The following is a 24,310-nucleotide window of genomic DNA, read 5'->3' as shown; positions in this document are numbered from 1 at the left end:
ATATTGCACAGAGGCCCCCTCTGTCCCTCCACTGTCATTGCGGAGGCATAATTTTTAAACCATGGGGAAGGCTCTGCTCTGCCTGGAAGCAGAGATGGAGGTTTCTGTCTTGTGCCCTTCCCAGCTGTAACACTACAGCCACCCCTTTGTGTTCAGCTATGTGCACTGAATGCCCATAGCCTCCTGGGCCCCCGGGTGATGAGCTTTTGCTGGACAGAGGGACATGTGCTGGGCAGGAGCTGAGCCACTGTGGTGACTCCAGGGGCAGCCAAGGGAGGGAGAGTGAAGATGTCAGATCACGGGTGCAAAAGAAAAGTCGGAGTGTCAACCCATTGTTGAAAACCAATCTGTTCCTTTAATCAGCTGCTGCCTGTCTGGCATATGCCCAGGTTTCCAGAAGCTTCCAGCAGCACCCCAACATGCCATCTCCCCAGTCTCCCCCTCCAGGGCCCCTGAACAGACATGTGTATGTAGACTCTGTTATTTAGCCCCACTTGTTGCTGAAATACTGAAGCTAAGTTGGGGAGAGGCATCCCCAGCGTGTACTGACACCCACGGTCCCGGGCACGGGCCTTCTCTCTGTGCCTTGCTCTACTTCTCTGTGGACTGAGGGGCATGCAGAGATGCCCTCAAAGGACCTCTGGGGCCACCACCTCCTTCTAGGAAAGGGAACAAGGAGGTTGGAGGAAAAAACAGAAGAGGGAAACAAATGACAGTGCATTTTTGTGCAGTGAGAGGGCAGAGCATGAGGCCCAAGTCAAACCCAGAGTTCCCCTCCATCCAGGCTCCTTTGGCATGGATTCAGGACACACAGGAGTGGGAGAAGCTGAGATGGTTGGGCAGGGGCAAAGCCCTGCCAGGGCACATGCCTGTGGAAGCAGCCAGGATGTCTGTGTGCAGCAAAGCCCGCAAGTCTGGATCTGATGCGTGTTTTCTGACTGTTTGTCTCTGGCCCTGGACCCAGCCCTTCTGCTCTGAAGAATCAGGAGTGAGCTGTGGGGATGACAGGGCACTGACCTCAACTGGAAGTGGAGGGAAGGACTAACAAAGGGCCTCCTAGAAAATGGGACCTTCAGAAAGTTACTGGTCAACCACATCCCTTTTTCCAGACTAGAGTCACCCTGGCTACAGTGGGGTGGGGAAAGCAGTAGAGGTGGCGAACAGTGTAAAGAAGGGTCCAGAGGCTCAAAGGACGTGTTTCATGAACCAACAGCATCTGGGGTAGCCTGTGTGTGGACCAGGCTAATAATACTTCCCATGCATTCCAGAAGAGGGCACAATAAAACAGGGTGTGAATGGCTCCAACTCAAGAGGGGAACCTTGTTTGCAAAGCAGTGAGCTTCCCACAGGAAGCTGCTGAGTCCCCTTTGGCCTGAAGTGTCATCACAATGTCCAAGACAGGTGGATTCATCTGTCCAAGACTGATAGGTCTTCTGTGTTTGCAGTGCTGAATAAAACCCCAGAGTATTATAAGCCTCAAGTCAAAACACTCAAATGGCTGAAACCAGTTAGCCTCATAGGCATCTTATATTGGTGCAGTTTACATGAAATATTTGCCTTTCCTTTCACAAGTAGAGGAGAAATAATGTTCTAGAAATAAGTTCACACTAAAGTGTAAATGGTAGATATAGCCAGTCCTTTCTTTGCAAATGTTTATTGAGAGCCAGTTGGTTAGCAGTCAGAGGCTCCATCCTGGGCAGTTCACTCTCCCTCTGGCCCCTCTGTTGTGAGTGTTAAGTAAAAGTAATGTGGATCCACATGGTAGAATCTCTTTACATTTTAATTTCAATCGTTTACGCATAATGGAACACGTGGAAAAATTTTTGCACATGGGGCTTGGTGAAAATATTCATTATGGTATCTTTATATATACATTTAATTATGATAAAAATAAATGAAAAAGCAGTAGGGGAGAATTAAATGTGGAATTGGCTATGAAGCACCAAAATTAAGTATTTTCAAAAACTTGTGCTTGCATTTATGACAGTTTAGTGTAAGTATTTGCTTGAAGTGGCTACAATCAATTCCTGGTCAAGATATTTCCATCATTCCTCAGTTGAGTGAGTAAAATTGTTCCCAAGGTCCACAGGTAACTGGACCCTTCCCAGCAAGCACCCAAATGTCCATCTCAGAAGTTCTTTGCGTGAGTTCTGAACTCACGTGCTAAGTGTTAGGGTCTAGGTGTCAAAAAGGAATCTCTTATCTGGAATTTGATGCAAATAACATATTAAGAGATTTGGGACTCTCAGACTCCAGTGTGTAATTGCATAACTGTTTTAAACTTCTGGTTTTAGACTAAAATCCAAGTTCATAAATAGTGTTGACATATTTAAGAGAATGTAAGGTACATCATATTTTAAATTCACTCCTTGAAATTAAAAGGCTCAAAATGACTTTGTCAAGTCATTGAAGTACTTAAAAAGGAAAACATGTATATGAAACATAAAAGGCAGCTTAAAATATTGAAAGACATTTCCTTAACTGCACTTTCAACTGAAACCAAATAAAATTAAGAAAACAATTCCACGTACAATAGCATCAAAAAGAATAAAATACTTAAAAATATATTTAATTGAAAAAGTGTAAAACTTATACACTGAAAACTACACATTGTTGAAAGAAAGTTTGAAAGACTTAAATAAATAGAAAGACATCCCATGTTTATGGATAAGAAGACTTAATACTGTTAAGATCTCCCCAATGAACCAACAGATTCAGAGCAAAACCAGTCAAAACCCCAACGGCAGATTTTGCAGAAATTGACAAGCTGACTTCAAAATTCATACAAAATGAAAGGACCCCAAATAGTCAAAAAATTTTTGAGAAAGAAAAACAAAGTTGGAGGATTCACATTTCCCAATTTCAAAACTTAATACAAAGTACAGTAATCAATGCAGTAGGGTCCTGCATAAGATTAGGCATATAGATCAAAGGAATATAATTGAAAATCCAGAAAAAAACTCTCACATTATGGTCAATTGATTTCTTCTTTTTATTTTGGTATTGTTAATGTACGATTACTTGAACAACATTATGGTTACTAGACTCCCCCTATTATCAAGTCCCCCCCCACGTACCCCATTACAGTCACTGTCCATCAGCGTAGTAAGATGCTATAGAATCATTACTTGTCTTCTCTGTATATACTGCCTTTCCCGTGTGCCCCCCTCCCCCACTACATTATGTGTGCTAATCTTAATGCCCCGTTTTCCCCCTTATCCCTTCCTTCCCATCCATCACCCCCAGTCCCTTTCCCTTTGGTAACTGTTAGTCCATTCTTGGGTTCTGTGAGTCTGCTGCTGTTTTGTTCCTTCAGTTTTGCTTTGTTCATATACTCCACAGATGAGTGAAATCATTTAGTATTTGTCTTTCTCCGCCTGGCTTATTTCACCCTTGAGCTCCATCCATGTTATTGCAAATGGTAGGATTTGTTTTCTTCTTATGGCTGAATAATATTCCATTGTGTATATGTTCCACATCTTCTTTATCCATTCATCTACTGATGGACAATTAGGTTGCTTCCATTTCTTGGCTATTGTAAATAATGCAGTGACAAACATAGGGGTGCATATGTCTTTTTCAAATTGGGCCCCTGCATTCTTAGGGTAAATTGCCAGTAGTGAATTCCTGGGTCAAATGGTATTTCTGTTTTGACTTTTTTGAGGAATCTCCATATTGCTTTCCACAATGGTTGAACTACTTTACATTCCCACCAGCAGTGTAGGAGGGTTCCCCTTTCTCCACATCCTTGCCAGCATTTGTTGTTGTTTGTCTTTTGGATGTTGGCCATCCTAACTGGTGAGAGGTGATATCTTGTGGTTTTAATTTGCATTTCTCTGATGATTAGCGATATGGAGCATCTTTTCATGTGCCTGTTGGCCATCTGAATTTCTTCTTTGGAGAAGTGTTTGTGCAGCTCTGCCCATTTTTTAATAGGGTTATTTGCTTTTTTGTTTTCAATTGATTTTTTTATATGAGTGCCAGGACAACTTGATGGGGAGAAACTGTCTTTTCAGCCAATGGTGCTGGAATAACTGGATATCCACATGCAAATGAATGAAGTTGGACCCTTACCTCACATCATATACAATAATTAGCTCAAAATAGACCAAAGACTTAAATGTGATAGATAAAACTACTGAAGTCTTATAAGATAACATAGAAGTACATATTTGTGACCTTGGATTAGGCAATGGTTTCTTAAATATGACACCAAAAACACACATAGAATTAAAAAAAGAGTAAAGAAATGGGACTTGATAAAAATCTAAAATGTTTATGCTTCAAAGGACACTATTGAAAAAGTGAAATGACAGCTCACAGAATGAGGGAAGATATGTGTAAGTTATCTATCTGATAAGGGACTTCTATCTAGAATATATAAAGAGTTGTTACAGCTCAATAATGAAAAGGCATAATCTCATTAAAAGTGGGCAAAGGATTTGAATGAAAGAATAAGATATACAAGTGGCCAATGAGCACATGTAAAGTCGTTTAACTTCATTCGCCAATAGGGAAATGCAAATTAACTCATACACCTAGCGTAATGGCTAAAATTTTAAATAGTGACAGCACCAAAAGCTAGCAAACATGCTGAAAAACTGGATTACTTATACATAGCTGATGGGAATGTATGTGAGATGGTAAAGCACTCTTTAAAATTAAACATGCAGTTACCATACAATCCAGTAATTGCATTCATGGGCACTTACCCCAGAGAAATAAAAACTTGCATTCACAAAAATCCCATATGTGAATGTTCACAACTGATGTGTAATAGCCCCAGTCTGGAAACATTCCGCAGTTGACTGCTTAAACTGTGGTGCATCCATAGCATGGAGTACTACTCAGTAATTAAAAGGGATGAATGACTGATATACACAATGACTTGGATACATCTATAGAGAATTATGTTGAGTTTTTTAAAAAGCCAGTCCCCAAAATGTTGCATACTGTATGATTCCATTGATACAATATTCTTGAAATGACAAAGTTATGGAAGTAGAGAACAGATTGGTGGGACAAGAGTTAAGGGGGTTATGTGAGTGTGATTATAAAAGGACACGAGGGTTGCTGTGTGGATGGAAATATTGCATATCTTGATAGTGGTGGTGGATCCACAGATTTGCATGTGTGATAAAATTGTATAGAACTCAGTACATGCACACACACACACACACACGCAAAGTACAAGTGGAACCAGGGAAATCTGACAAAGGTCAGTGGACTGTATCCATGTCAGTATACTGGGTGTGACATTCTCCTAGGATTTGCAAGATGTTCTTATTGAGGAAAACTGGACAAAGGGAATGCAGGCTCTTCCTGTATTCTCTCTTACAATGGCGTGGTAATCTAAAGTAAAAATAGCGATCTAAACTAACAAATTTTATTTTTTTTTTTACATTCCTTGGATCAGGGGGCAGAAGGGCTGAGATCTGGCCCTAGTTGTCCCATCAAATCAAGGTGAGACCCTGGACAGGTCACTTCTCCCTGCTTTCATTTCACTTTTGTTTCCTTATCTAGAAAGTAAAGGTTTACATGTCCCAAAGGTGTCCTTCAGTGTAGACAGTCTGGAGTCATACCTGTGGTGTGGGTGTGGCCTGAGGCCACAGGTGAGAGGCTTGTAGGGTGTACAGAACAGACAGGCTTCCAGGGGCCTGCCCTGTCCCTGGAGGGGTTGGGGTCTCAGGCCAGGCATAGGATGTTCGATACTAGAGAACAGGAGTCCCTGCCTGGGGGTGTCACTTGCTACTGCAGGCCCGGGGGCCAGGCTAGCCCTGGGCCAGATGCTCTGAGTTATGACCACACCCCTGCTGCCTATGGGAGGCAGAGAGCCTGGCCAGTGGCAGAGCCAGTGGAGCCGCACAATGGGGAAAGGAGGCAACGCTCAGCCCACACAGCTCCCCAGGCTGATGCTGGGAGAAGGCTTGGTTAGCTGACCAGTTTCAGAAACAGTATGTGGTAGGTATTTCCCAGAGAGGGGATTTAACTCAGGGAACTGGTCACAGATGGTTTGAAGGAGTGAAAGGGGAATGAGAGATTACCCAGAGATTAATAACTGCAGGGGGAAGGTCCAGTCCCAAGGGCAGGTGGGGACACCAGAGCCCAGGAGGGATCCTGTTGATCGGGCTGCAGCCAGGCCACCCGCAGCCACATTTAGAACCACCAGAGCAACACCTCCTGGCCCCATGGAGGGAAAGAACAATGGCTTCTTCCTTCCACCCCCCTTCCAAAGTCCTGCAGAGCCTCCCCCTGGCCAAAATACCCAAACATTAGCAGTGAGGCACTGTGGGTGACGTAGAGCAGAATAGAGAAGGGCAGGACCGATTTGGAGAACTATGTCTCTCCAAGCACATGGCATCTTGTTCACACGTGTGCACACACCACACACAAGCACCTGCTCTTTCCTTTACTTTTCGTGTGTATTTTCTCTAGAATATTCATCTTGACTCCCAGGAGTCATTGGTTGTCTAAAAAAAATCTCATTATAGAAATAATAAATTTTAGCCATTTAAAAAATATTCTAGAAAATTCCAAATTGTAAAAAGGGAAAACAAAAATCATTTGGAATTGCTCTTACTTTGCGGCAGCCAATGTTAATATTTTGATACGGGTGTGACCTTCCTGACTCTATTTGTAAGTGTGGCAGGGTGACAATGGAGAGCAGTAGCTGCCAGGAATCCCCATGACAGTAAGTCCAGCCACACACTGACCAAAAGGGTGTTCTGCCTCAGTGGCAACTCTATTACCTTCTTCGATGATAGACGGGAAGGAGGGTCCCCCAAACCAAATAAAGGGAGGATCAGGAGAGCTACCAGAGAACTTGGCCAGGTCCCTGGCGTGTGGGGAGGTGGGCACCTGGGTGCAGCACCAGATTTGTGCATAGAAAATCTAAGGGCAAAAGAGCTGGGCTCGAGCTCAGAGCAGAGGGAGAGGAGAGTGAGGGAAGGTGTGCACTGCCTCCACAGGCTGCAGGGGGGCGCAGGAGTGCAGTCTCCAGGGAGCCAGGGAGGCGGCGGAGAGGCTAGGTAAGCTTCCCTCGGGAAATCCAGGGCTGGGGGACAGGCAGCCAAGGAGAACCCCATCAAGGAACCGCGGGTGGTGCTCCCCAGCCCAAAAGCACACCAGGAGAGAATGGCTGCTCAGGGTGCGACCTGTGGGTGTCACACTGCTGCGCTCACTGGTGCTGCTCTGAAAAGGTGTCTGGCCTCTGCTCTTCAATGTTTTCCTTCTTGCACAGCTGTGCACATGCACCCTAACAGCCTGGGTGTTCTCAGATGGTTCTCGGAATGGCCGCCCAGGGCGTGCGCAGGGCAGAAAGAGCCTGGTGGCCTTTTCCTCCGATTGCCTCCATGCCTCATCCGGAGCAAATGAAGAGGGGTAGAGGTAGGGCAGTAAGGACAGCTATCAGGTGGCAGAAAAGGTAGAGTGAGAAAAAAGCAAAGAGCACCCCCCACCCCAGCGCCATCCCCCACCGCGCCTCCAGCTGCCTGTCCACTACAGGTTTCCAAGCCCAATTCCTGCCTGGGCTAGAGATGGGCACACTTTTAATTGGATAAAGGATTACAGCTTTGGTTCCCAATTGGACTGGGTATGTTAATACCTGAAAACAAAACCATTCCTTGACATCTGAGAGCCACATGTGGCTATGGAGCACTTGAAATGAGGCTGGTCTGAATACAGGTGTGCTGTGACTATAAAACACACTGCATTTCAAAGACTCAGAATGGGGGGGAAATGTAAAAAAGTCTCAATTTTTATATTGAGTTACATGTTTAAGTGATAATGTTTTACATATATGGGGTCAAATAGAAGACATTATTTAACTTAATTCCACCTGTCCAATTTCCTTTTCTACTGTGGCTGCTGGAGCGTTTACGCAGCTGTGCAGGAGTTGTGGCTCACGTCTTTCTGTTGCACAGCACAGCTGGCAGGGAGAAACTGAGATTTCCTTCAGGAGTGGGGAGGGTGGGCTGCTGGCATTTGAAGGGGCAGGGGGAGGAAGAAGAAAGTTGCTTCTACTTTTCCTCCCAAGCCAGTTCTCCCAACAGACAGTGATGTTCCTCCAGGATTTGCACAAAGTGATCAACAAGGGGCTGCATTTTCACTTCCTGCCCCTTTAATTCCCTCTTGGAGGCTAGTTCTTTCCCTGGATGAAAACGTGGGCTGTCAGGGCATCCTTAGGTGGTAAAGACTAGGTCCAAAATTCAGGCCCTTCTCACGCCCCCGCCTTGCCCTCCATCTGCTCCAGCCTGGGAGGGGGTGAGGGGGGCTTTTCCACTCCAAGCCCCTGCTGGCCAGCCCAGTTTCTGAATGGGAACAAGGAGGGCACGGCAGTGGGAAGGGCTCTACGAGATGGCTCCTGTGGCATGATCTGGCACTGGCAGAGGTGGGAAGCTGCCAGTTGCCCAGGCAGGTGGTTCCATGACTTCACTGGCGATCCCCCACTCCCACTCCCTGCCCTTCAGGTGCTTGGCTAAACGCCTCTGGCCTGCAGACCCCAAAAGAGGGAGGGTGTGGCTCTGTCCTCCGTGGCTGCGTACTAAGGAGCCCCTGGGCAGCCAACCCCATGCCCAGGCCCCCAGTGCGGTCTTCCTCCCACAGGAGGTAAGCCCCCTGGGGCCCCCTGCCCGGCTGTCTGCCCCTGTCTGGTCCAGGCACTTTTTGGTATCCTTCACTGTGACCCACTCGGGCTCAACCTGAGAGCAGGCCACCAGTCCGTTCTCTGGATTTGTCAGGTTTGGATCTGACACCCACCCCTATGTCCCTCAAACTGTGGGGGCACAGGTTAAGCTCCTTAAAGCTCCTGACTGGAGACCAAGCAGATTGTACCCTTCTCCCTCCCCTTGGGGGTCAGCCCCTGGTTCCCAGAAAGCTCTTCTTTCCGCACAGCTCTCAGCGTTTTACCCTGTGATGTGAGTAGCCTTTAGGTAGGAGTCTTGTAACCGATTTTCACCCCCACCTCGGTGGAAGTTCTGCAGGTGGTTTCTACCAGACAAGAATGGAATCCCAAAGGTCCCTGAGGGAAGAGGTTTATTTGGCAGGGAAGGAGATGACAGTGGTGAGGAAAGAGGGCACAGCGTGCCAGGGGCTTCCCACAAGAGCCTCCCTTCTCAGTCCACAACTTTCCTTAAGACAGCGCTGCAGGGGTGGCCTGAGAGGCCCTTGCTGGGTTTCACAGCTTGCCAGGGCAAGGCTGTAATACATGTACACTCATGCACTTAAAGATGGCTCCTCTCTGAGCAGGCATCTGGTCTCTGTGCTGTAACATTTCCCTTTTGTACAGCTACGCACCTGCGCTTCTCCCTTCCTGTCCTCACTGCTCAAGTTGAGAACCAGGCCTCACTTCTAATAGTCTGCACTGGCCTCTCCTGGTTCTATGCTATCAGGGTCAGGGTCCAGTGAAACGCAGCGTCCACTGTCAAAGCCCCCGCTGACCGGATGTTAACATCTGCCGCACACCTGTGAAGCTAGCTGGACCCATCCTACACACACGCCTTTCCATGTAGCAGATCAGAGCATCTTCCCCATTACTGCGGGCTCACGGTGTGGTTTTCCACATGGCCCGTCCCAGGCCCATACCTGCAAGGCAGGTGTGGTGAAATCCCCTCTGGCTTAGGGCTTTTAAAGCCCCTGTTCCCATCACAGCTGCCTCGAAATGTGGCCCTTGAGAGGGGGGGCCGCCTGCAGGGCAGGATAAGCTCTGGCCGCGGCCTTGCTCCTCCCGCAGGCCAGGCCCAATGGGGACTGCGGCCTCCCCGCCAGCCTGCCATCTGCCACCAGTGCCTTCACTTCCAGCCTCCCCTCTGCTGGGCAGGCCTGGGTCCTCCCTGCCTGTGACCACAGCCCAGGAAGGTTAGAATGAAGTACAGAATTGTTTGTGAATTGAACTCATAAAAATGACTTTGTAAATTGGTACACATTTTAGGTTCTAGGCATCTTGTCAAGTTCAAACGAATTTGGCCTCGTAGGGGGAGAGGCCACCTTTTGATTAATTTTAAATGTGTCATCAGATGAGGTTTGCAATTTTAAGTTAAAACATCCTAACTTTAGCAACAGGATTAGAATATTTGAAAGAACTTGAGAGGACTTAAAACACAATATTTCTAAGTTTAGTCTATTAGTCATGAATTATTTAAATATTCAGGAAGGTTTTGTATAAACCAAATAATTGAAATACAAGGAAAATAAAAACTATATAAATGCAATTTTAAAAGCTTAAGACTTTAATTATCAAGATATAAAGGTGTTCTTAAAAGCATTGCTAAATATGTAAGATAAAATACATAAAATTTAAAAATGTGTTGGCTAAAATTAAATGCTTAAGTAAAAACTTGTTTTTTGTGAATTTAACGAATGAAATGTTAAAACCGTAATGCAGAGCAACCTCTGGCTAACTTCTTGTACCACAAATGTCTCTCTAAGACAGTGAAAGATGCCACAGGGGAAGCTTCCTGTTGGGAGCTGGTTGGAGGGAGCCAGAGGGACCTCAAAGCCATGATTAAAACAGGGAACGTCTAGTCAAGATAACACTTGATTTCTTCTTAGCTGTCACAATTTTTACCTATTGCTCTAAATTTACATTACCACAGCAATCATTTCAAAATGCATTGTGTATCCCATTATTTAATAAATCTACTCTTCAGTTATTTGTGTGGTTTGATGGCTTAGACCAGAAGCAGGGGAGGCATTGCCCTGAAGCTGTACATCTAGTTATGATCCCACCTCTGCCACTTTCTTGCTGTGAAAGTTCAGGCAGGTTATCTCATCTTCTTGTGCCTCCGTGTCCTGATCTGTGTAATGGGTGGTCCAGCAATACTTCCCTGACAGAGCTGATGTGGGCTAATCTACAGCAAGCTTTAGCACAGTGGCTGCTGCACAGACCACATGGTAGCACTCAGTGTTGTTTTACAGCAAAGGGTGAGGTCCTTCTCTTGTGCATTAGTCAGCTCAGGCTGCTCCAGCAAATTCCCCTAGGCTGAGTGGCTAAAACAGAAGACGGTTTCTCACAGTTCCAGGGGCTGACTTGGTGAGGGCTCTCGTCTCAGCTTGCAGGAGGCTGCCTTCTCTCTCTGTCCTCATTGGCAGAGAGAGGGAGCCCTGGCCACTCTTTTCTTCTTAAAAAGGCATTAGTCCCATTGCAGGACCCCAACCTTATGATCTCACCTTCACCTAATTACCTCCAAAGGCCCACCTCCTAATAGTATCACAGTGGGGTGTAGGGCTCCAACATATGCATTTGGGGGAACACATTCAGTCCATAGCACCATAGTAGCTGAAGTCTTCGTGGAGGGTGAGCAAGGGGTGAGGGTGCATGGCAGGGTGTGAGGTCATTCTGAGCAAGGGCCCTTGGAGGAGAAGCAGAAGTATGTCCAGAAGCCTGCCTAGACCATGAGCTGGGTGCTCCATGTGGCCTTGCTTCAGTCAGGAGCTGTCCTCTTCCACCATACTGCTGCATTTGGATCCCACTGCAAGCAAAGCAGTGTCTCAATTGAGTGTCTCCAATCTGTGGCTGAAGCTCCTGCAGGCTGGAAGGCTCTTGGAGGAGCCTGCAGGAAGAGCAGGATCTGGGGGTCGGAGAGGAAGGGGCCATCCTGGGCCAGGGCATGGGGCAGGCCCAGGGGAGGAATGATGGCTGGGTGGATTACGCAGAGCAGGGGAGAGATTGGAAGGTGTTCTGGATCATAACTGGTGCTCGAGGCTATCTTTTATTAACTGCTCAGATGGGATGGGCTGGAGACAGGAAAGATTTGTTTAATCCCTCAGCAACACCAAGGGGGGCCACCATTCATGTGCCTGCTTCACCAGTGAGGGGAGCTCAGGCTTATCACAGTGAAATAATATGCTACAGCTTCCAGGGAACAGAAATGGACCTGAAGTCATGCTATGTGACCCAGCAGGCCTCCCAGGGCCCACTCCTTAGGTCTCCTCTCTCCCTGCCCCACAACCACCACGCTGTCCACTCCAGGAGGCCAGGAATTAGGACAGGTCTTCTATGAGCACTTTATCCAATGCTGCTGGGGCCCACAGAGCTGCAGGGGTGGGGACCCCAGCAGCCAGTCAGTCCAGCTGTGGGCTCCCTGGGCTCCAGGCTTCCCAGTCCACTGCTGACAGAAGATTAGAGGCTCCTAGTGACCAGTGGCCCAGCCCAGCACAAGCTGGCAGTGTCCAGTCCAGTTGTGGCTGGAGAGTGATAGAAATCCAGACACATTCCAGGGTCTCTCACCAGGCCATAAACCCTGCAGCCTGTTGTCAGCCCCACCCCCATGTGTACACAGCCGCCTGTGTACCTCAGCTCCCAGCACACCAGGGGCCATGCAGGCGGCAGACTTTGTGCATGGCTGAGACAAGATGACGGGGTAGCCTGTGATATGCTTGAGCGCCCAGGACCCAGCTCCACAATGCCCCCATCAGCTCTGTCTCGTCTTTTTCTCCTGATGGGTGGAGGTTAATTCTAAATGAGGCAGTCCACATGAGGGAGGTTGTCAAGGGCTGCTCTCTCACAGCTGCACCAGCCCCACTTTACAGATGAGGAGACTGAGGTTCAGGGGCCAGGTCATGGCTCAGCCTGTCCATATCAACACACTGGCCACAGTGGCAACTGCCCAGGGCTTTGGGCACCCCAGGATGGTGGCTGGGGCAGAGCAGGCTCCATGTTCCAGGTCAGACATGGGTTTCACTCAGGCACCACTCTCCCTTGATGTGGGGGTTAGGGACGTCCCTGGCCTCTTTGAGCATCACTTTCTCTGTTTATAAGAGTACAAAGCCCTTGGCACTGAATACATGCTCAATAGATGACTACTTCTGCCCTGTAATTCTCAGAAGCGGAGGTAGAGATAGCATTAGCCACCAACAGAAAACCCAGCAACACAGCTTCTTGTACCAACAACCTTGCCCAGAAGTCATGGACTACAAACAGGAGCCCCCAACACCAATCAGCCCCCAGGAGAGTTTTCTCAGGCCCTGGCACAGGCCGCCAGGGCCTTCCCACTTACAAACACTCCCCTGCCTGCTTGTGCCGGGCCGCCTGCAGCCCAGGACTTAGATCACTGGTCCCAACACCTTAGCCTCCCAGCGGCCAGCTCTTTAGACCTCCTCAGGTCTTCGGGTCATTGGTGACACCAACAGCTTCTACAGCTTCCTTTTGTCTGGTTTGGAGGGGATCACTGACTCTGACCTCCCCAGCTGTCAGACTGGCCCATGACTCACCTTAGCCCTGCTGACCTCCAAGTCCTGCCAGAGGGGGGCCTCCTTCCCAAGGGCTCTCCAGGGCATCCTCCTGCCCCTTCCCAGAGCCCTCCAGGGAGGCACCACAGCTCGTTAGACTTTCCATATAAATGGCATATCAGACACACTCAGAGACAGAGGAAGCCACAGCAGACCTACATTCCTTGGCGGTGTAGAGCTGGGCCCCTGAAATGCACTGACTCACACAGTATGAATGCTGCATCTGAGTGCAAGGAACAGCTCCCCAGCCCACAGCAGCTTAAAGCATAAGGAAGGTAATGCCGTATCTCACATAATGAAAAGACTGGAGGCACGGCACCTCAGGGTTGGTGAACTATTCACCATAACCCTGTAGCTCACCCATAGTCAGGTCCTTGGTCAGCCTCTCTTGTTATTTCCATGGCTTTTCCCTCATAATCTCAGAGAGGCTGCCACAGCTCCAAGTATCATATCATGCCCAAGGACATTAAAAAGCCATGTTGCAGGAGCTCCCCTATGCGGTGTAAGGCCTAAAACTAAAACCTAATATCACGTGTCACCTTGACATCTGCTGAAACCGGGAGGGACTTCAGTGGCCTTACCTGCACACTCCCTTCCCCACTTAACACCATGGATAGGGCCCCCTGTCCAAGTCACCCTCCCATCAAGGGTCCCAGACACAGTTCCTGCTTATCCCTGAGTATCAGGTTTCAGCACCAACGAGATGAATAAATGTATGAATGAAGACTAAGGAATGAGTTTTACAATGTGCTAGGGCTGTGGTGCCTGCCCAGGCCTGAACTAATAACTGGGAATCGCTTTACTATGCTTGACCTTGGCCAGAGCTTCCCATCTGGTGTGTGGGAGTGAGCAGGTCCAGGGACGCTGACTGAATCCTCCCTCAGCCCTGGAAGAGGCCCCAGCACCTGTGCCAGTTGCAATATAGTTTTTTGTTTTTTGTTTTTAAGATACAGTCTTCACCCAGTTTTGAAGCCCTGACCAGAGGCTTGTCAGTGGTCCTTCTTGGGCAGCTGATTAAGTCCACACCCCAACCACTTGCCTTATGTGGCTCGCACACTCCAGACACTACGGACCAGCCTGATTCTGTGGGACAGGGCACCAGACGACCACGGCAGCCCTGACCTGTCCTCTAAGCTGTCCTTCTGAGAGCTCGAAAAATTATTCAAATTAACCAATGCATAGGGAGTCCAAGAAACCTAGGAACCCACCCCACTTGCCACACACAAGCTGCTCCCTACAACTCTGGCTGCCTGTCAGTCACCCTGTCCTGGGCATAAGCCCCAGTGGTGCCCTGCCTGGCAGATTACTCTGGTTTGGAGCTGAAATTCACAAAGAGTCGCTTTTCATCTCTCTGAGGGCCTTTGTGTTGTGACCAACATCAAAGGAATCTTTACATCTTATGAAACAATTGGTGCCCTGAGCAGGATGGCGTGGCTCGTGGATGGTTTCATGGGGAGACTGCTCTTGGCTTATTAATTGGCTCCAGACGAGGGGGAGGGGCTTTGGACAGAATGGGCGCTTGCGCCTTAGCCTCGTCGCCCGCTGCTGTGGCTGCCGCTCTGTCCTGCCCCAAGTTTCCTCGGTGTGGGAACATTCCAAATGAGCGGTGCTAATTGGCCAAACCCTGGGGACTGCGTTCTAGCTCAGGCGGGCCCACGTTAGGGCAACATGAGTAATAGGTCCTTGTGTGAGACTTTTCCAGGCTGGGTGTTCGATGTTTTTCCGGAACATCCAGGGTTTATCCAAGGTCCAGACCAAGGGCTCATCACTTCTTTGGTGTCATTTTTCTTTATTAGTATTTGGGGCAGAGGCCTGGTTTGCCCATGTGGTGCAGCTGAGCCCTGTGAAGAAGGTGCTGGTGGGATGGCCCTGTGGTGGGGAACACCCCGGGTCTCACTGCCGTGTGCAGGTGGGGGCCCTGCCTACCATCTTCTTGCTGCTGCATATCTCACTGCTGTCAGCTGCCCCCCTCCTGCACCCAGGCCCTCAGGGGTTTGGTGAGTTACACCCACCCCCACACTTGCCCAAGCTACCCTATGGCTTAGGTAATGAAAGGCCTAGGCCTGTGCTGGGGCCTGGGTAAGTGCCTCCATGTTGATACGCAGAGAAAGTGATACCTCAGAGATGCTGTTATCCTCTGAAGTGCAAGCCCAAATACCTGGGGGGGAGTCCCCCCCGGGGTCCCCTAACCACAGTTTTCCTGGAACCTCCTAGAAGGCCATATCTATTATCAGAGACGAAAACTAAAAACCATGCCTTTGGGCTGCTGGAAGCCCCCCAGCCAGGAAGGAAAGAAAGAGAGGGAGGGAGGGAGAGAAAGAGGAAGAGGAATGGCAGAAGAAACCTGGATACACAGGGAAGAAGTTTAAACAAAACGAAACAAAATTATATATATATAGTATATATACATATAAAATTATACATACATATGTATAATCAAATTGAAACAAGGGTCCATAACTGACTCAATTAAAAAATCTAAACTTTAAGAAATTATGTAACCACAATAAAAAATAAGAGTGCTGCTTGGCTTTTTTGCCTAAATTAGCTCCAACGTTTGTTTAAATGCCCATTGAAAAAGTTTCTTGGACTTAATACTGGGGCTCAAATTATAGTTATACCTGAGGACCCCACTGAAATTAAACATGATGTTACCTGTAATTGCAAAAGAGAAGGTAAATATAAGAGAGAAAAAAACAGGTGTGCCTCATTGTAGCCTTGGCTAAATTTCCCATAGTCACACTGCCCATTGTCCTGATATATCCCATAGACGCTCTCACACAGTGAGGTAAGTAAGCATTCAGTGAAGTCTTTGGCACTTACAAACTGGTTTGACAAAATGGGACCCCATGAGCCCCCAGTTATAATAGTTAATACGGCCCTATGTAGGTTCAAACCAGGCTTTCAAGGATTAAAGCTAATGACATAGATCTGATTGATGAATGGTGCTTATCCCTGCCGCCTCTCCATTTGACAGTCCGATTTGCCTGCTCTTAAGCTTGTGAAATATATATGGCACCTCATGGTGAATTATTGCAACCTTAGTGCTGTGGCTCCATCTGTTAAGACCCCCATACACAGTACCCATGACTGAAATCTCTAACTCCATCCAATCAGCAACCAATAAATACTTAGCTATTATAGATAAGGATAATATGTTCTTAGGGCCTATTTCTCAGTTGCAATTTGCCTTCACCTCTGTGTAATGACTGTTTTCTTATTTTCCAGTATTCTTGACACTGACATCTGAGGTCTTGCTGACAAGGAGAGACTGCCTCCCAGAGTCAGCCAATTCTTAGAAGTAACAGATGGGCAATCAACCCAAAGCCTGTTCCCCCATCTATACCCTCTGTCTGGCTCTTATCAGTATTGGCTCTTTAGCCAATATTCCTCTGCTCTGATCATCCCAGGGCCAGGTATCAAACAGCAGGCCCAGCCCTTATACCCAGAGTTCACTGAAATAATTCCAAGCAGCCAATCCTAAGCCTGCTTATCCGACCCTGCCCATTCCTTCCTGAGAAAGTCAAGGCCTCCCTCCCCAGCTCCGACTGCCTCCTCACGGACCCCAGGGCTTCCCTGTGTGGCGTGCCCCCTCCTCTTGGGGACAGAGTAGCAAACTGTCTTTTCAATGGCAGTCTAGAAGCTGATCTGTTGGCCTCACCATACCTGAATAATAATAAATTTACATTTTCAAACACTCTGAAGGGACAAAATATGCCTTTTCTGGGTTTCACATGGGGTACTCAACAGCTCTTCCCTTAGAGTCTTTGCAGGCAAGGTCTTAACTCTGTCTGCCTTTGTCCAGGAGCACAGCTATGACATCACACTGATGACACACTTCTCCAAGGAATTGGCATAATGCCTTTATTAAAGACTTACGAGGCCAACATCTTTGAGTCCTTGCATTCTGGAGGGACCATATTCCTCAGTTACAAATCCACTTAGGCTCCCTGATGCTGCCACTTACAAATCAGCCCTTTATCAGGGGGGTCCTCTAAAAGCTATCCAAATGAGAATCGGCCAGTACTCCTGGTAGGGCTTTGCCCAGCTCCTTCATACAGAGGTTTTGGCAACCCCGTTCTGGCTCCAGGGGTCTCTGGACCACCTCTGCTGTCCAGAAGTTGCCCATGGGCTTCTGATGCAAGAATCTACCCTTTTTATCTCCATGCTCTATACCATTAGGGCAAAAATTGCTGACCATGTACTGGGCTTTCCTGTAAAGTGAGGTTGTCATAGATCCTGTGCCTGTGACCCTGTTTACCCAGATGAGCAATCTGTGAATCTGTATGCCTGCTCCACTGGATAATAAATAAATAATTACTAGAGGAGAAATGCTGGATGAGTAAAGTGCCACAAGGGGCCCAGGAAGGAGCTGCCCTAGGGGTGCGAGAAGGAGAGCTGGAGGCCCACAGCTGGTCCCTGGAGTCGACATGCACCAAGTGAAGGCAGTACATAGCTGCAGAGAAGGGCAGGGAAGGTTCTGGTCACTGTGCAAAGGGCCTATGAGTGTCACATCACACACCGGGTCTAGAGCTGACTGCGCACACATTGAGGGACCTCTGACTGATGTCTGGGGCAGAGGAGAAGTGCATCGATGAGGGAAAATGAGGCTGCTGATCAGAGATTTAGGAAAGTGGTTCAGCCTCATGAAAGCAGCATGGATCATGAAGCAGACCTTAGTTCAGAGCGTGGTGCTACCTGGCCCTGCTCACTGAGCTGGCAGTCTCCATCCCAGCACCCCTCTGCTGTGCTCACTCCGAGAGCTCAGCATCAAGGGCCAGCTGCAGATTAGTTCTCATACGTGTAAACACAAAGGACCAGCAACACTTTATGAATTAGGCTAGCTTCCCGTTTCTCAAAGGCTCTCAGAGTATGACTTTATGAGATTCATTTGCTCACTTGACAGCTGTTTACGGAGGACCTTCTCTGTGCCAGCATTATTCCAGCCTTAGAGAACAAGATAGGCATTCTAGAGGGCAAGCACTCGCTAAACAAGGAAATATTGGACAATTTTCCACTGAAGAAAGTGTCATGAGTAATGATCTGGGGGACATAAGTGATGTGGGGAGGAAGGGGCTCCTGGGGTGGGCTCATCAGGGAGGGTCTCCCAGAAGAGCTGGGTGACTGCTTCCTCTGGGTAGAAAGAGCACAAAAGCCCTGCCTGGGAACATGAATCCTGTTGGAGGAGGGGCGAGGAGGGCCGGTGAGACCCTGAACTCCCAACAGCTGAGATGAGGATGGGGTGGGCAGGGGCGAGCCAGCGCTGTGGAGGAGATGCAGTGCGAGCCTGTGAGCACAGGCCTGCTGTGCCCTGAGCAAGTTCCTCTTGACCAGCAAGGAGGCTGCCCACTGGTCATGAGAGCAGGGCCTCAGGCTTAGACCAGGGTGCTGGGGGAGACAGAGAATAGCTAGATCGGTGCAAGCTCGGTGGCTCCGTGGGCTTTGGTACAAAGCTGATGAGAAGGAAATGAAGCTGCCTGGTGGGTGTCCACTGGCCCTGAGCTCTAGCAGGGCAGAGGCCCTCTAGCTTCACTCTCACTTCTGCTTTAAGGTTCCACATGCCCTGCTTTCCCACCATCCTTTTACTCATTGGTCCCATCCCACCCCTGTGCTGCCTAGAGCCACAGGCTCTACTCTGTTCTTCAAGAGTTGGGTTCTCTTCTTCATGCTATTGGCTCTGTCAGTCAGGCCACGGCTGGTAAAAACAAACCCAATATACCATTTTTCTCTGCTGGATGCCCTGGCCAGAATAGGGCTTCCCTTCTGGCCCCTGCTTGAGGACTTTTGAGCCAAGGGTTGCAAGATTTTCGGTGGCCAGCCATCAGACTTGTTCCTGCTTTCCAGTGCCAGAAGAATTTGGTGTCTACAAAGCCCCTAACAAAGTGGAAATGAGACGTTGATGCAGGAACAAAGCACTCAACAAAAGAAATCAGTAAATTACTCCAAGGCTATGTTCATTAATGTGAAGGTAGTAACAGTGAAAACCCAGGAGAAACTCAGGGTGACACTGTGACGTGGTGACCTTTCTCAAAATTGTATGAACTGTAACCACATGGGTGTTTGCAGGACCAGCAGCAGATGCCTTAGCTAAACAGTCCTTGCCAGACAGCTTTCTTAGGGAAATACTGAACTTATTATTTATGGGTACCAAATTTAGCACTGCATAGAAGGTCCCCCAGAAGCTGTTCTTCAGGGTGTCTACAAGTTAATCAGAAAGTGCAGGGAGGTAACTGTCCTTCCTCTTAAGAATAACAACCAAGAAAGATTCAGGGAGGCATTTGCTAAGTCAGTTGTTGGCCTGCCAGGAGTAGCCTCACAGTTCCCAGGGCCTCCCACCCCAACACTCCCTGTACTTGAGCCAAACTCTTCATTCATTGGTGTAAATACAATCCTTACCGCATCTTCACTCACTCAGAGAGATCAGAATCCCCAAGCTAGGTGAGTTCAGGTTGTAAGTGGCATCAAAATATGTTAAGAAAAGTATTACCTTTTTAATTTTTCTATAAATCACCTTTTATTTTATTGATTCCCTCAAATAAAACTCAAAGGTATAAAAGGGTATATGGGAAAAAAAAAGTTTTTCTTTCCACCCCTCTCCCCCAACCACCAAGCTGACGTCCCAGGAGGCAACTACTACGATCAGGTTCTTGTGCACATGCCCGAGTCACCCTGGGCATCAAAGAGCAGGGCCGAGAGCCGCGGGGAAGGTCTGGTCAATTTAGTGAATGCTGCTGGGACAGCTGATCCACTGTATGAAAAATGAAATTGGATCTCTGCCTTCACCAAATGTCAGTTCTCTGTGGATTACAGTCCTAAATGAGAAAAGAAAACCATGACCTTGGGATAAGAAAGAATTTCTTAAGACAGAGAAAACAAACCACAAGGAAGAAGCTTCATAGACTCTCCTTCATTAAAAACAAACAAACAAAAACCCTTCTGCTCATTAAATGGTAAGTCACAGACAGGAAAAGGCATTTACAGAAGATAAAACAAACTAGTATTTGAAAATATAAAGAACACCTACAAATACCATCTTATATGCCTCAGAATGGCAAAATGGTAAGAACCTGACAACTCTATGTGTCGGGGATGTGGAGTGACAGGATCCCTGCACTGGGAGAGGCAGAGTCAGTTCACCCCACTCCACAGGGATTTGCAGAGGAGGCTGCACCCTGAGAGCCAGAAGATCCTCATCCTTCTCATGCTCTATCTGGGTCCACATCTTCACATTTTCTTAAGCCCCACTGGAGACCCTGGGTTGGCCACAGAATCTTCTGGAATGTAATCCTGCTGTTTAGTTTCATGGTACTTATTTTCAGAGCTCCTTTCCATGTATGGTAAATAATGCTATGCTTCCATTTGCAATCATGTCAAAGTTTCCACTTAAAACGTACAGTGGTGGTGTGAGGATTCTGAGAAGAGGGTGGAGTAGGAAGCATCAGGAAGCTGTCTCCCCACCTGGACAACAGTGACACTGGCAGAATTTGTCTGATGTAACTATTGTGGAACTCTGGAATCTATTAAGGCTTGCTACTTCCATGGGAAGTCTTTCATATCCCACTCACAATAATGGGCAGAACAGCCATACAGAAGATAAGTAAAGAAACAGAAGACTTAAATGAAACCAGCTAGAACTAACACATACTTAGAGAACATTCCACCCATTAACAACATACATGTTCTTCTCAAGTGTACATGGGACATTTTCTAGGATAGACTGTGTGTTAGGCCACAAATTAAGTCTCAATAGCTTTAAAAAGATAGATATTATGTAAAGTATCTTCTCTGGCCACACCAGGATGAAGTTAAAATTAACAACAAAAGGAAAAGTGCGAAATTCACAAAATTGTGAAAATTAAACACACTTCTTAACAAGCAATAGGTCAAAGAAGAAATCACAAAGGAAATTAGACATACTTACAGATGAGTGAAAACTGAATGACAAAACATGCCAAAAATAATGGGGTGCAGCTAATGTGGTGCTAAAAAGGAAATTTATAGCTATGAAAACATTACAAAACAAGAAAGATCTCAAACAACCTTACTTTACAACTTAATGAGCTATACAAAAGGCAAACTAAGCTAGAAGCTGGAAAAAAGAAAGAAATAATAAAGATTAGAGCAGAGATAAATGAAATAAAGTATAGAAAACCAATAGAGAAAATCAGTGAAAACCAAAAGTTGATTCTTCAAAAAGGTAAGCAAAATGAGCAAACCTTTAGCTAGATGGACTAAGAAAAAAAGAAAGACTCAAATTCCTAAAATCAGAAATAAAGGGGGACATTAACCAACTCAAAAACTAGAAGAGTATTATGAACAACTGTACACCAACAAATTAGATAACCTAGAAGATGAAATGGTCAAATTCCTAGAAACACAAAGTCTACAGAGACTAAATCACAAAGAGCTAGACTATTTGAATAGACCTATAACTAGTAAGGAGATTGAATCATTAATCAAAAATATCCCAACAGATTAAACTCCCATACCTCATGGCTTTACTGGTGAATTTTACCAAACATTTAAAGAAGAACTAATATCAATCCTCAAATTTCTAAAATGTTTAAGAGGAGAGAACACTTCCAAACTCATTCTACAGGGCCAACGTCATGTTGATATCACTGCCAAAGACACTACAGAAAACTATACACTGATATCTTTTATGAACACTGATAAATTATCTACTAAACTATAGCAAACAGAATTAAGCAGCATATTAAAAGGGTTATACACTGTGGCCAAGTGGGATTTATTCCTAGAATGCAAGGATGGCTCAACATATGAAAATCAATCAGTGTAATACACTACATTAACAGAATGAAGGGGAAAAAAAACACATGATCATCTCAATTGATGCAGAAAAAGCATTTGACAAAAATATAATGCCCTTTCATGATAAAAAGACTCAAAAATAGAAATAGAAGGAAACAACTTCAACATAATAAAAGCCATATATGAAGAACTCACAGAAAACATCATTCTCAAAGAAAAAATACTGAAAATAGTTCCTCTAAGATCAGGAACAGCATTTCACCACTTCTATTCCAACATTGTGCTGGAAGTTCTAGCCAGAGCAAGAAACATAAATAAAAGACATTCAAATTGGAAAGGAAAAAGATAAAATTATCTTTATAGACATGACTTTTTATGTAGAAAACCCCAAAGATTACACCAAAATACTCTTAGAACTAATAAATGAATTCAGAAAAATAGCAGGATACAAAGTCAGCACACAAAAATCAGTTGCATTTCTACACATGAACCATAAACAATCTGAAAAGGAAGTTACAAAGACAATTCCATTCACTTTTTTGAAACAGGATAAAATACTTAGGTGCTTACTTCAGCAGCACATAAAATTGGAACAATACAGAGATTAGCATGGCCCCTGTGCAAATATGACACACAAATTTGTGAAGTGTTCCATATTTTTATGAAAGTACAGCATAAAGAATATATTTTTATGTTGACAGATAGTAACTACACTGGTTGGGGTGAGCATTTAATAACATAGATAACTGTCAACCACTATGTTGTATACTTGAAACTAATATAATATTGTATATCAACTATACTTCCATAAAAAAAAAATAAAATACTTAGGAATGAATTTAACCAAAGAGGTGAAAAACTTAAAACAATGAAAATTACAAAACGTTGCTGAAAGAAATTAAAGACATGTATAAGAGGAAACACATCCTATGTTCATGTATTGGGAGACTTGACATTGTTAAAATGTCAATACTATCCAAAGCAATCTATAGATTCCATGCAATTCTTATCAAAATGCTAATGACATTTTTTACAAATACAGAAAAACCTATCCTAAAATTCATATGGAATATCAAGGGACTCTGAATAGCCAAAACAATATTGAAAAAGAGGAACAAAACTGGAAGATTCACATTTTCTGGTTTCAAAATTACTGCATAGTTACAGTAATCAAAGTAGTATGGGTATTAGAAAAAAAGGTAGACATGTAGACCAAAGGGATAAAATATAGAGCCCAGAATTAAATCCTTCCATATATGGTTAGATGATTTTTGACAAGGGTGGCAAGACCATTCAATGGGAAAGGGAAATCTTTTTGACAAATAATGTTAGGAGAACTGGATATCCACATGCAAAATAAAGAAGTTGGACACTTGCCTTATACCATATGCAAAAATTAACGCTAAATGTAAGATAAAACTCTTAAAAGTAAACATAGAAGAGCTTCATAACATTGGATTTGGCAGTGATTTCTTAGGTAGGACACCAAAGGCACAGGCAATAGAAGAAAAAATAGACAAATTGGACTTCATGAAAATTAAAAAATTTTTTACATCAAGAGAGACTGTCCATAGAGTAAAAAGGTAACCCACAGAATGAGGGAAAATATTTGCTAATCATGTATCTGATAAGGAATTAATATCTAGAATATATAAAGAACTCCTAAAACTCAATAACCAAAAAACAAATAACCTAATTTAAAAATGGGCAAAGGACTTAGATGTACATTTCTCCAAAGAAGATGTACAAATGGTTAATAAGCACAAAAAAAGATGCTCAACATCACACTAATCATTAGGAAAATGTAAATCAAAACTACAATTAGATACCAACTCATACCCATTAGGATGGTTACTATGAAAAACAAAAACAGAAAATAACAAGTGTTGACAGGATGTGGAGAAATTGGAACTCTTGTGCAATGTAGGTGACAATGTAAAATAGTTCAACTGCTATAGAAAAGAGTATGGTGGATTCCTAAAAAAATTAAAATTAGAACTACCATATGACCCAGCCACTTTTGTGTATATACCTAAACAAATTGAAAGGAGTGTCTCAGATTGTACACCCATGTTCATAGCAGCATTATTTGTACACCCATGTTCATAGCAGTATCATTCACAATAGCTAAAATGTGGAGGCAACCCACGTGTCCATCGAAGGATGAATGGATAAACAAAAAGTGATCTATATGTACAATGGACTTTATTCAGCCCTAAAAAGGAAGGAAATTCTGACTTATGGTACAACATGGATGAACTTTGAGGACATTAGGCTAAATGAAATAAGCCAGTCACAAAAAGATACACAC

The 24,310-nt window shown here is 45.6% G+C and overlaps 1 pseudogene; it reads left to right on the top strand.

Moving 5' to 3' along the window:
- Positions 1-22,561: 22,561 nt before the first annotated feature.
- Positions 22,562-22,660, top strand: LOC118909540 (U6 spliceosomal RNA; annotated as a pseudogene).
- The last annotated feature ends 1,650 nt before the right edge of the window (positions 22,661-24,310 follow it).

This window comes from Manis pentadactyla, chromosome 2 (genome assembly GCF_030020395.1).
Source record: "Manis pentadactyla isolate mManPen7 chromosome 2, mManPen7.hap1, whole genome shotgun sequence".
Taxonomy (NCBI): Eukaryota; Metazoa; Chordata; class Mammalia; order Pholidota; family Manidae; genus Manis; species Manis pentadactyla.
This window is presented reverse-complemented; position numbering and strand designations above follow the sequence as displayed.